This window comes from Equus asinus, chromosome 18 (assembly GCF_041296235.1).
Source record: "Equus asinus isolate D_3611 breed Donkey chromosome 18, EquAss-T2T_v2, whole genome shotgun sequence".
NCBI lineage: Eukaryota > Metazoa > Chordata > Mammalia > Perissodactyla > Equidae > Equus > Equus asinus.
The window spans coordinates 31135609-31148353 of NC_091807.1; the positions used below are offsets into that span (position 1 = coordinate 31135609).

The 12745-nt window shown below is 41.0% G+C and overlaps 2 protein-coding genes across 6 annotated transcripts in view; both read left to right on the plus strand.

Annotated features, from left to right (window-relative positions):
* Positions 1 to 12745, plus strand: part of MRPS6 (mitochondrial ribosomal protein S6) — a 135004-nt gene that overhangs the window by 65640 nt on the left and 56619 nt on the right. The gene's annotated exons all lie outside the window — the stretch shown is intronic.
* SLC5A3 (solute carrier family 5 member 3) overlaps positions 1 to 12745 on the plus strand; it is a 35956-nt gene that overhangs the window by 1908 nt on the left and 21303 nt on the right. Inside the window, exons 1-2 of one of the 5 annotated variants that reach the window (XM_014843726.3) lie at positions 1 to 6575; positions 6713 to 6948. The exons of 3 other annotated variants lie outside the window; for them this stretch is intronic. The gene's annotated coding sequence lies outside the window, so the exon portion shown is untranslated. Of the gene's footprint in view, positions 6949 to 12745 lie in introns of all 5 variants that reach the window. One more of the 5 variants, XM_014843724.3, reaches the window with a different exon arrangement.

Sequence of the window (12745 nt, forward strand, 5' to 3'; positions counted from 1 at the left end):
GTGGTGTATGCTTTTTTTTTTTTCCTCCCCCTACCCCAGGTATAATAAAAAGATAAAAACCGTGCTGTGTCTGAACTTTGGAAGCGTAGCTTGTTAAACAGCGCTGGAGGCCTGAGCACGTTTTATGTTTGAATCATGCTTTGGGTCAATTTGGAGGAGTGGCTCTTAGGAAGTTTGGTTGAATTGAAGCCTGGGGTCATGGTCCAGCTTCCATAGAAAAACTGACCCTCACGGAGCTTTAGGAAAATGTTACATTCTTTGCACACCATAAAGTGGGAAGGGACACCAGTGTCTCTGGATCAGGTCTAGAGAGGCTGGTCAGGCATGCCATTGTGTCCCCAAGCTGGTGCTTCCAGAATTTGGGAGAAGATAAAGATTGTATTGGTAATCTCTGGAGTATGCACTCCCCCTTTCTGGGGCCTCCCTCCGTAGTAAGATACACTGCTGAAAGAGAATAGGAACAATCAAAGACAGAAAGCGCTGATTAAAAAGGAAACATTTTTAATTACGTGGAAATTGTTTAGGCTGTCCCTTTAATCTGTACTTTTTAGGAGATAACCAGAGAACCTGGGAAAATGCGTTTATTGAAATTTCTTTTGTCTTACCTTGTTTTAGGGAGAAAGTAGGTGATCCCTGAAGAGTCAGAGTAGAGGCATAATATTTGTGTGTTCCATAAACCTGTGAAATGAAAACTGTGAACTCTTCTTTGTCTTTAGCACAGCTGCCAAGTACCTTGGTTAACATGGCTGCAAGTATATTAGTTAAATATATTTCCTTTACCACGTTACTTGGTTTTCTTTTTTTTTTTGCTCCTGTTTTTTTGTTTGCTCCTGTATGTGGAACATGTATTTTTTTACTTTAGTTCACATAAACCACATAGTACAGTTTGGTTAAAATAATAATTCAGTAGTTTACTTGAAATCCTCACAGGAGAGCAGGGTGGGGGGAAAAAACACCTTAGTGGATAAATCAAGGTGAACCTTCTCTGGAGGCGGAGGTGCCATCACTACAGATAGGACATTGTAACAATGGGGAAGATGTGTTGAAGAGTTCTTTGACCTAAGTAAAGTAAGATTAAACAAGAAAAAAAAACTTCTGCTCTTTTTGGTTCATAAAACTTATTTTTGAGTAGTTGTAAAGGTGTAGCCAACACAAAGACTTTCTGATTTTGAACAGTTTTGTTTGCTTTCAATTTAGGACAATGGGGTTCTAAGATAGGGTCAATATTGGGAAAAAACGAAAAAGTTAACACTAGATTTATTTAATGCAAAAGGCCACTGTGAGCTTGTCCACCTTTGGCAGCCCTGGGAAAATGCAGTTCTAGTAGCAGTTGCTGCTGCTGCTGCAGGAAACCTCTTGGAACTCCTCAATTCTGAGTTGCATATTTTTCCCTTCTGAACTGTATGTGTCTTAGTGTGCCCCTTTAATGTGACAGCTTCCCCCTACCCCCCAAATAATTTGTGTGTCTTGGAATTGAGGAAATATGCTATGTTAAACAACTCTTACCGCAGACCCAGAAGTAGAGAGGCTGTAGTTTTCCAGCCTTTGCTTGGATTCCCAGAGGCATTTTCCTGTCTCTTCTTTTCTCTGGTGCTCTGTAAGTCTGAAGAGCGTTCCTAGTCTCTTTGGAGTGTATTATTCCCCCCTCGCCCATTGTTTTACTTCCTTTGACCCCTGGCTGGGCTCCTTAAAATCCTGCAGACAAGAATTTTTAAATTTAAAATGCAGATACTGTGTTGAGGCTCTCAAAGCGTCTCTTGGAGACGCATTCATTGTAGCAGAGTCACCTGTGGGAGTCCCCATTGAAAGATTTCAGGGTGTAGGATATAAAATGAGTCCTTATTGAGCTATACAATTGTGTGTTAATCGGTCACTTGGAAGTTCCAGTGCTTTTTCTCAGTTTACTAATTGGAAGCTAATTATAGTGAGTCTCTGCTTTTGTTGCACTTTCAAGTTTGTGTATTCACGAATGTAGATACCAGGCCTCCTGAGAGGAAATTTATTTGCAAGTGCCTTTAGCTTGAATTTTATTTTCGTGTGTGTACATAAAAAGTTGTCTAATTTCTATTTTCCCCCAATTTTTAATTTAGCATGAGAAGTAGGCAAAAGTGTGGGCAAGTTCTGAAATGGACACAGTAAAATAATGCATGTTGTGAGACCAGGCCTTCAAAGGTGATGGTTAAAGCTGTTTGAAAAGATAGTTGCTTGGGCCAGAGTTAGACCATATTTGTAGAAGAGTCTCCAGAATAAAAAGAGTTTGAAAGTCTTGCTATACCTATATCCGATAGCATCAGAGAGTTGTATTCACTTCTGGAAGACACAGTATTCAAGGCAGTAGTGGGGAAGGACAGAGCTACAGAGGGAAGACCACAGGCTGCAGGTCTCCGGGCAGTGTCAACTCAGCCTGTGACCTTTTCCAACAGCTGAAAAAGAAACACTGCTCGTGAGCTGGTGACCTCCACCCTGACCTCGTGCAGTGGGAATGTGCAGGTAGATGGAGGACGGGTCATGCATTTCGTGGGTGAGGCCTGACACCGATTTCTGAGGTCCCTTCTCTTGAGAGTCTGAGAAAATGGCTGAGGTCCTTTGATTGTACTTTGAAATTAGATTTTAAAGATTGGCATTTAATTTCAGTTAGTAAAAGACTGAATTGCCAATGCATGAGTGATAAAGCTGCATACTGTGTGGAGAAGCCTGGGAAAAACAGTAAACTGTAGAAAATTTTGGGATGGGTTCTGGAAGAGGAATTTTGAGGTGAAAAAAAGATTTATGCAGAACATATATATTCTTTTATTACTTAGTTGAGGAACACTTTAGTTATCACGTTTTATTACATTTGCCCAGAGTTCGCATATTTGGAGTTGTGAAAGCCCTGGGAAAATATTTTTTCTTGAAATCTTCTCATTGCTACTCTGAGATTTTTACATGAAGAATTAAAGGTTAGTGGTTTAAGCAGTAAGTAGCTTAATTGCTAAATGAATGCATATGTGTACAATAAAATAGCATTTATATATCTTCCTGCATATATATATTTTCTTAGAGAAATAAAAGAATAGAAAAATACTTTGGAAATCTTAAGTTCTTTTTCGTTAAAACAGATTTCATGAGTTACTGTATGTTTAATACCCCTCATTCTTAAATTCATCGAAAAGCAGATTATAGTTTAAATTTTAAGATAACTCATTGAAATAGCTCTTTGTAGGTAGAGTTTTATGATGTAATCCGAGTTTAATTTACGACCTGGGTTTTGTACGTTGAGAAATAGAAGTGTAGTGATATTCCACTTCATAAAACGCAGAAAGTGGTAGGTTTTCTGACTGTACAGTGAAGAGCATCTTGGTTGGAAAACCTGGTAAAAGTTTTGTATTTGTTCTAGAGTTGTATCTGAGTTAGGTGCTTCTGAAAGTAATATCTACAAAATGTTTGCATTTTAGATACCTTTTGCAGGCATAGGGTGCTAGCGAACTCGAGTATGGGACTGGCCAACCGTAGGTCGTGTAGCTTGGCGTGCTTGGCACCACTTGGTAACTAGGCAGTAGCAGTATTTCTGCTCTCAGGTGGCGGCAGACAGAAGTTCACACGGAAGCATCTTTGTTCTAAGCTGTCAAGTGGCTAAGTTAGTCTTTTTTTCTTCTCCTGGGCCCTTCCTGAACATCTTAGCTTGTATCTTTTAATAATTACCCTTTGTGTTTTGTCTGCTTGAAACCAGACAACTTAAAGTACTTATCCAGTAATGAAAGACGGGAGCCTCGTGGGCAGTGTTGTACTTGCATTTGGTGTTAAAGTTTCCTTGGGTTACAGCTTATTGCCACAGCCAGTGATGGAAGGAGGAGTCATGTTCCTGCCCCTGAGCTACAGCTAAGGCGCAAGGAGTGGCTTGGGGGTCAGGAGTCCTTCCTCACCACGCCACATGGTTTGTATTGTTGAAGACTGCTTGTTGGAAGTCAACGTTTGGCACTTACATTTTTTTCCTGTCTTTCATGACTCACACATTCAATACTAATGTTTAGTAGGTTTTTAAAATTTAGGTATTTAGATGCAGACTGCTATTGAATCTTCTCACCTTTAGGTTATAAAATCACTTTAAAGAAAACTAAGAGTTTGGAGGCAATGAGAGACAAATTCTAAAGTAATACTTCCCATCTAGAGCCTCTGCTGTGTTTGTAGCACAGGTATACTTTTTTTGTTCAAGGTAAGGAGTACCTCTTTTTTTTTTTTTTATTTTTGTGAGGAAGATTGGTCCTAAGCTAACTTCTATGCCAGTTTTCCTCTGTTTTACATGGGATGCTGGTGCAGCGTGGCTTGACAAGCGGTGCCATGTCGGCGCCCAGGATCCGAACCTGTGAACCCTGGGCTGCTGAAGCAGAGCACTTGAGCTTAAGCCCTGTGCCACCAGGCTGGCCCCAGGCCGGTCTTCTTTAGTAGAAGACAATATTCTTAACCAACAGGGATTATTATCAACACGTGTAGTTACCTCTTAGGGGAATCAAATTTAAGGAATTAGTCAAATTTAAGGAAACCATTCAAATTTAATGAATATCTGGTAAGTGTTCAATTTATAAAGGAAAAACTACCCTCAAAAGTTAGGAGAGGGACGGTTAATCCAGATCTCTTATCCTTCTTGTTCTGACTTAGAGCAGGAGTTGGCACACTGGCTCACAGGCAGAGCCATGCTGCTCCTGTATCTGTATGGCCTGTGAGCTAAGCAAGGAGTTTGCATTTTTAAATAGTTGGGGAAAAAATCTAAAGAATATTCCGTGACATGGAAATTAGATGAAATTCAAATTTCAGAGTCCATAAGTATGGTGTATTGGAACAAAACCTGTTCATTTGTTTATGTTTGCTGTCTGGTCCTTTACGGGAGAAATTTGCTGACCCTGACTTAGGGTATCCAGAGTCATAATTTCCTAGGTTCAGCATTTCTCTCAGCTTCTCATGGTATTTTCTGACATTTCTGCTTTGATTCCTTCCTTTTCCTCCTCTTTATATACTACGCCTTTGACTTTCATCTGGGTAATTTGCCTTTTTTTGGTAGTAAGCTAAGAACTGGCATTTTGTACTCTTTCGTGTGGCTCAGACTTAATGAGTGCCTACCCCAAAACTTGTCTGACTTCTTTCTGTTTATGGCTTCTCTGTCTTCTGTCACCTGGGGCTGAACAAGTTCAACTCTTTGTATCCCTGCCATCTTGGTCCCATGTGGTCTTTCTCTCCCCTCATTGAACCACTCGTATTTCTCACTAGATTCCTGCAGTTTCTTAGCTGGTCTCTCTGACCTACTGCTGAGGGGAGGATAGTTAATGCCTGTAAATATGCTTCTTAGAGTGCAAAAATATATGTTCTTGAGATGTTTTAAAAGAATCAAGTTGAGATGCATTTTTCACAAGGAAATGATACAAAGCATTGTATAGTGATGCCTTTCTCCTGACCTCGTTACTTTCCCCTTCGAGTTGATTGGGTGGCATTGCCAAAGTACAGGGCACCTCTCTTCTTCAAGACATTCAGAGTGAGTCTGGCATCCAAGGCCACCTCTGATAGTTCTCCAGCCCTTTTTTTTTTAAACCTCATCCTTTTCATTCTTCATTCCATGTACCAGGTAAACAGAGCTGCTGCAGACCCTGTAAATACCATTCCCTTTTCTTTCGTGTCCGTGTCACTCTGCTTTTCTTGGAATGCCCTCTCTTTCCACATTACCCCATCATCGCCCTGAAAACCTGCTTCAAGTTCATTTTAACTCATTTGGTAGGTTAAACAGACACTGGGGACCTGTGCTGTTAGGAATTACAGACTAGTATAATCGTTCCTTCGGACTTGCATGGTAGTGTTGTGTGTTTCATCACATGGATCATTTTCTACTTTATATTACAGTTAATTGGTGGATGTTTCTTATTTTCTTTGCTAGATTACAAATTCTTGAGGTCCAAGTCTGTTTGATTTCTGTCCTCTGCTCTGCTTTGCGCATAGGTTGATGCTCACTTAGCTGCTTTACTGGGATTACTGCTCTCATCGCTTTAAAACAGTTCTTGGATGTGAGATAGCCTGCTCACCTCTTGTGCTAGTAAGTTGCTTTCAAGTCAGTGCCCTTTGCTTGTGCTGGGCGAGTTGTATCCTTACCAGAAATTGTGTTGGTTTCCAAGACTATTTCAGGGCAGGTAATCTTGTTTTCATAATAATAAAAATAGTTTAAATATCATCTAAACTGATGAAGTGAGTGCAAACTAATTTTTTTCCCCGAAAACCAAGTTGGATTCTTTGGAAAGACTTACAGGTGAGTCAGTAAAATAATGGCTGTAGAACTAGATGTGGCTGCAACATCTGAAAGTTTGAGAGGAAGAGTAACAATCGCCCACGAGGATTCTGTATGTAGACTGCTTTATGAGGATTTCTTAAAGCTTTCCACTTTAATGAAATGGAAAATGGAAATTGTAGATGCTGCATTTATAGATGTGGTTGAGATCAACCGGAAGGAACTTCAAGCAGCAAGGAACTCATCGTCGTCGATCTTATTCTCCCAGCGCTTTGACCCCATGTTAACATTGGCAGGGGAATTTACGTGTGTGTTAAATAAAATGTTTAAGGTATGTATGTATGATTTTTTGATTTCCTGCTTTAGCCTTAATTCGTTTTTTAACCTATTACTTTTGGATATGATTGTTTTGGATACGAAGACTTCTGCTTCAGTAAGTGCCCTGATTTTTGTTTTCTAAACGAATAGAAGAACATAAGATCCCGAATGAAGATACTGGTTGTGTTACGTCGGAGTAAACAAAGAACTGGCACTGGGAACTAGAAAGAGCTTTAGAGATGGATCAACCTGGCTTTGCTTCCTGGCACCTGCCTCCTAGCATCTTAACCCTCTTGGATCCTCATCTGTAACATGGGAGTGATCCCTAAGTTGGAGAGTCTTTGAAGATAAAGTGGTAACATGACTTTGGAGGTGGTAGCTATTTGGTATGTCATTAAAGTGACTTTGTGATCTCAGGCGAGTTATTAGACTTCACTGCCTAGTTTTCCGTTATTCCCACTTTATGGATGAAGAGACTCCAAAAGATAAATTTCTTATATGTAGGTTATCAGAATCTGAGACCGAGTCAGACTTGGAATGTAGCACCTGTTCAATAAATATTTGAATTAGTGAACATGAGCCATGCTACATAATAGCTCGCATGCTAATTAAGCAAGGGCAAGCTTATGAGATGCATCTGTGAGATGTAGCGTGTATGAGGGATCCTGTGAACTCTGCCAGCTCCGAACAACCTTTTTGTCAGACAGATGTATATCATTTACTCACCAGCTACTGGCCTTTGCCAGGCACTGTGTGCCCTGGGCCTCCTCATCAACAAGTAAAATAACATGCATCTGGGCTTTGTGTTCATCTCGCCCATCAGACTTTATATAACTAGTACTTAGTAAGACTTAATGTGTTTTTCAGGTGAGAAGGTTGGGAAAAGTGAAGAATAGGGAAAATCTAAAAAATTATTTTAGATAGACTGCTGAGCGTTAAGGTGATTTAAGGCAGATGCAGGGGAAAAACTTAGTATTTTAATTGATTTAGTAAATATTTGGTTGCTAATTGCCAAAGTGCTAAAGCTGTAATGATGGCGCCCTTTTCAGTAGAATCCACAGGTGGAGCAGATGATAGCCCAGTCGATTTCTCCTTCTATATGGTATTTTCAGTCAGTGTTTTCCTTTTTCCTTTTTGATGCAGCAATGTATTATAAAATTACATTTTTCCTTTTTTTTAAGGGATTGGTTTTATATTTTTTTTGTTGTATAATGATATAAGATATGTGGTGCATTTCATTATATATAAGTTTACTACTGTTAATGAACACAAAAATTCAAACAAGTAAATTTAAAGATCTAATTGGCTGTAGTCAAAGATTTCATGAATCTGGCAGCATCCCATCTAGTAAATAGAATGGTGGTCCTCATTTTTCCTTTTAATTGGTGATTTTAAGAGATTTGTTCCATTCCTATTGGTACAGATTTTATTTTTATAAAGGAATTAAAAGTGTTATTTTACATTGTGGCACATGTTGCTGGAATGTGTATCTTGCATTAACACACGTAATTGATTTTAGTAATTGTCTTGTAAGCCGGGAGTACCTGCAATCCAAGTCCAAAATAAGACCTTTTACAAGAGAATATGCATTTTTTATGTGAAATTAACTGTCAGTCTTTTAAATCTAACTTTATTTCAGACTTAATTTGTGACCTTTTTTGGTACCTGATTATTTTATTTTACTCTGAAGCTGCATAATGGAATATTGCATAGGATAGGGTGTTGGATACCAAATGAAACAGGCTTGAGAAATGTGTGTGTGTGTATAACAGATGAAGAAACAAGAATGTGACCAAGAAGAATAGGAATGCTGGTAACTTCTAAATTATTTTCATTCTGTTTGGGAGATGGCAATGTGAAGTGTAAATGTATTCATGAGTTAATAAAAGCTATTTGACAAAGTTGCCTGAGGAATAGACAGGTTGTGTGTTGAATTCTTTTAGCTATTGTGTTTCTAAACTGGGTAAGTATGAATGGTTATCCTCAGCTTTAGATTACTTTGTCATAATTTGAAGTGTTTTATTTTTTTTAAATGCTATTGTTTCCACTTTTTATTTTTTTTGTGTGTGAGGAAGATTGGCCCGGAGTTAAAATCTGTTGCCAGTCCCCCTCTTTTTTTTTTCTCCCCAAAGGCTTAGTACATAGTTGGTAATATATACCTACTCAATACGTAGGATATACCTAGTTGTAAGTCATTCTAGTTCCTCTGTGTGGGATGCCACCACAGCATGGTTTGATGAGTGGTGTGTAGGTCTGCACCCAGGATCCAAACTGGTGAGCCCAGGGCCACTGAAGCAGAGTATGCAAACCATGAAGCTGGCCCCTGGAGTGGTTTAATTCAAGACTGAACCGGGTTGGGTTGGCCTGTGGCAAAATGGAAGAGCTGCTGGAGGAGGGGAGTGGGTGCTGGTGGTGCTGGTGCTTACACTCCCGTCTGTTATGGCCATGGGGAGTGTGGGCCTGGATCAGCCAGCTTGTCCTTTTCCATCCTATTCCTAGCCAGAAATCCAGATTTTACAGGAAATCTGATTTTTAAGATGTTGGCAACTAACTCAAAAATATTTAAGCACCGTGGCCTAAATGAAATGTATCTGTTGGTCAGATATGGCTACCGTACTGTAATTTCTGATTTAGATAATTGGCTTTAGATGTTCCTTAAATACGTCCTTAATTGCCTTAGACTTCTTTTAGTATTTAGGTTTCAGAAATTGCTGCTCACATGCTGACAAAACCCACCTTGTTAATTGGTCATTGGTTTACAATAGGACTAATAGTTACAGAGTGAAGGGCAAACATGTTCAGTTCTTAACAGTAGTATCAATTTCAGTTTTGGACTGTTGGATTATGTTTGCCCGTTTAGGCTAAAGTAGACTTACGGGCTTTGGAGAGGCGCAGCAGGACTGAAGTGTGACAGTGTACACTGTCAAACTGGTACTCAGTTCGCTTTTTCTTTGGATGTCTGGGCGACTGCTTATTTTAAGCATGCATTAGTACAATTTGGTTTACACTCGTACCAACGAGTCCTAACAAACCCCTAAACTTAGGGGTTTGAAATACTGCTTCTGGGCAAAGACTGCTCTGTCTAGAAAGTACCGTTTTTTCCTCAGGATGTGTCTCTGAAGGTTACGTTAACTTATATGACCCGTGATCCTTGGAAGATAGTATTAGCATGAAAACGTTTAGGTGCTCCTCTAGTCATAGTGTTGAACAAGGGGGAAGATGCAATATTTTTGTTTTTGACGGGCCTTCATGTTTCCATGGAATGGAAGCCAAGGTATATTACCTGACTTGCTTTCCCTTTCTGTCGTTTTCACTTCCCCACTCTCACCCCAGCTACATAACAGCAGATTGCAGATAAAAATCTCAGGTCCAGTTTGTTCTTCCCTACCTTTCAAGTCCAGGGTACAGTTGATTTGTTCTGTCCCTTGGCCCCCCTATCCTTTTTACTGTGATTACAGTGCCCTAGTTAAGGGAATCGCTGCCCACTTTGGGAATGCTTCAGTAGAGCTTGGTGTGGATGAGAGCTTAAAAATGGAATTGCAAGTGAAAGCTTGGGCTTAACAAAACCTCAGCCTCGAGCGCTCAGTGCTCATGAACTGGCATTTGCCTCTTCTGCCCCAGAATCAAGAATTCCCCGTCTGTCTTTGTTTAGACTTTGGTTTTTAAAACATTCTCCTTGACACCTACCCTGGCTGTGAAGATGCTTTCATTCTGTCAGGTGAAGAAACCCAGATGCAGCTCTAAGAGCCAGGTGGTTGTGGTTGCAGTCCAGAGCAAGAAAACACGCATTGTGGTGCTCAGACCTGAGCTGCGCTTGGATTTCCAGTGCTGGGAGGATCCTTGTGTGGGAGCCCACGTGCAGCCTTTGCTGCTGTTAGAAGGGTGGAGAACCAGTTCAAGTCCTGGATATCTGCCCTGTTTTGAGTTTGTGTTCAGATGTCCTGTGTGCAAATTATGAATACAGAACATCGTTCAAAACTGGTTTTGATTCAGATTTCGGATGAGTTTGTCTTGCTGAATGAAAAGCTAAATTTAGGGGGCCAGCCTGGTGGCTAAGCGGTTAGGTTCGCGTGTTCCGCTTCGGCAGCCTGGGGTTTGCCTTTTCGGATCCCGGGTGCAGACATGGCCCTGCTTGGCAAGCCACGCTGTGGTAGGTGTCCCACGTATAAAGTGGAGGAAGATGGGCATGGATGTTAGCTCAGGGCCAGTCTTCCTCAGCAAAAAGAGGAGGATTGGCAGTAGTTAGCTCAGGGCTAATCTTCCTCAAAAAAAAAAAAAAAAAAGAAAAAAGAAAAGCTACATTTGGGGGTAGGATCTTTGCCAGGCATATGTTTCAGGAAAGGTGTACTAAGTCTCCTATTTTAAAATTGCTCGGGCCTGTTAGGTAAATATGCGACCCAATAGTAGGTGGTTTTGTCATCTTTTTGCTGGTATATTACTACTGTTTGTCAGCAGGGACCTGAGAAAGCTGTTGTGTGAAGCATACTGTCTTGAAACCCTTAGACACCAAGTTTCCATCGGGGATATCTTAAGTCCAGCAGACTCTGGGAGCACCGTTGCTCTCAGGAATGCCATTGTCACGTGTGGACTGAGGGCCAGGAGTTTTTGCAAACTCAGTTTAAGAAGATTAAAGTGAAGAGAAGGAATTCCTCCTAATACTATTTTCTTTGTTAACTGTTTTGTCTGATTAGAATGAAATAATTGGAATTTGTAATTTCAAGATCTCCTACCTTCTGACATCCAAGGAAAGCAGTTCTGATCCGATTTCTCTGGATTTTTATGCCGGTCTCCTTCTTGTCCTGTCTTTGAAATACGAGATAAACGTTGAGTTGCAGTCGTAGTCCACACAGCGTGCCTCAGTTTCCTGTTCACTTTGGTTCCGTTTGGGCCACAGTTTCTCACAGTCCTTCCAGATGCTCTCAGGGTTATCCTGTTTGTGGTCTTATGTTTTACTACTTGAAAATCTTACAGTATTCTCCAAACCTTGGGGAAAATTAGAAAGTTTTTAAATTTTTCGAGCAGAAGTATCTGCTTGAGGAATCATGGTAATTTCAGGATCTTCTGTTTGTGACTTGGCCTGCTGGGAGCATCAGGGTCTGGTCTACCAGGGAGACTTGGGTTTACATTTTCTGGCCTCAGTCACACGGAAAAATGAGAAACTTTTTGGCATCTGTTGTTCTAGGAATGGTTTTTCTAGGAACATGAAATTGGAACCAAGTAGGATAACAGAAAACATGAGGGTGAACCACAGAGTTGACCCGGTTGGATGTGCTCCCTCTGTAAACCTTATGGTTTATAATACCCAATCCGTGGTGGCTCGTTAAACAGGGGCGTGTGTGTGTATGGATTGTTTTATATATGGATAAGCTTCCCCCCCCTTGAATACTTGGCCATCTCAAGCGTTAGATAGTGTGATCTGCATTTTACACATGAAAAAACTGAAGCAGAAATGTGCCCAGGGTCACACAGCTTAGTGAGTGGCGAAGCCAGGATTCTGAAGGCAGTCTCAAACCAGGAGCTCCACCTTTGATGGCCACATCGGTAACAGAGTGTACACCATAGCAGAAGTCGAGTTGAAGGCCCTTCAGGTTGGAGGAGATCCTTCGCATCTGTCTTGAGTGCCGCTTAGGTGCCAGCACCCCCGTGTGTTTGGGGAGTATAGACTGTAGGACGAGGTCCCAGCCTTCACGGGCTTACATTCTAGGAAGGGAGGCAAACGCGCAAGTGCTATGAGGAAAGACAAAGGAGGATAGAGGACAAGGTGTGCACATTCCCTTTTGTGCGAGTGCTCGGGTGCGGCAGAGCCTTACCTGGCGCAGGGAGCGGGCCTGGCCGGTACCTGGGGGTGGAAGTTGGGGGGTGGGGGGACAGGTGCGGAGGGCGGGGAGTGGTTACGTCAGCTTGTGTTCCACTCAGCAGGCTTTTGTTTCAGGTTCTCGTCAAGCCTTTACTGGAAGAAATGACAGTGTGTAACAGTTGTTTTCATACTTAATTTTTTTCCACAGGACTTTTTTATCTAGTAATCTGTCTTGATGCTGCTGCCTTGAAGTACATGTTTTTCTCATTTTATCGAAGTGAGAATTAAGACAAACTCGGGCACGCATGAAAGTTAAATAGTTGAACGAATCTCCATATTGTACCCATCACCCAGTTTCAGCAGTTAATCAGCATTTACCATTCTTG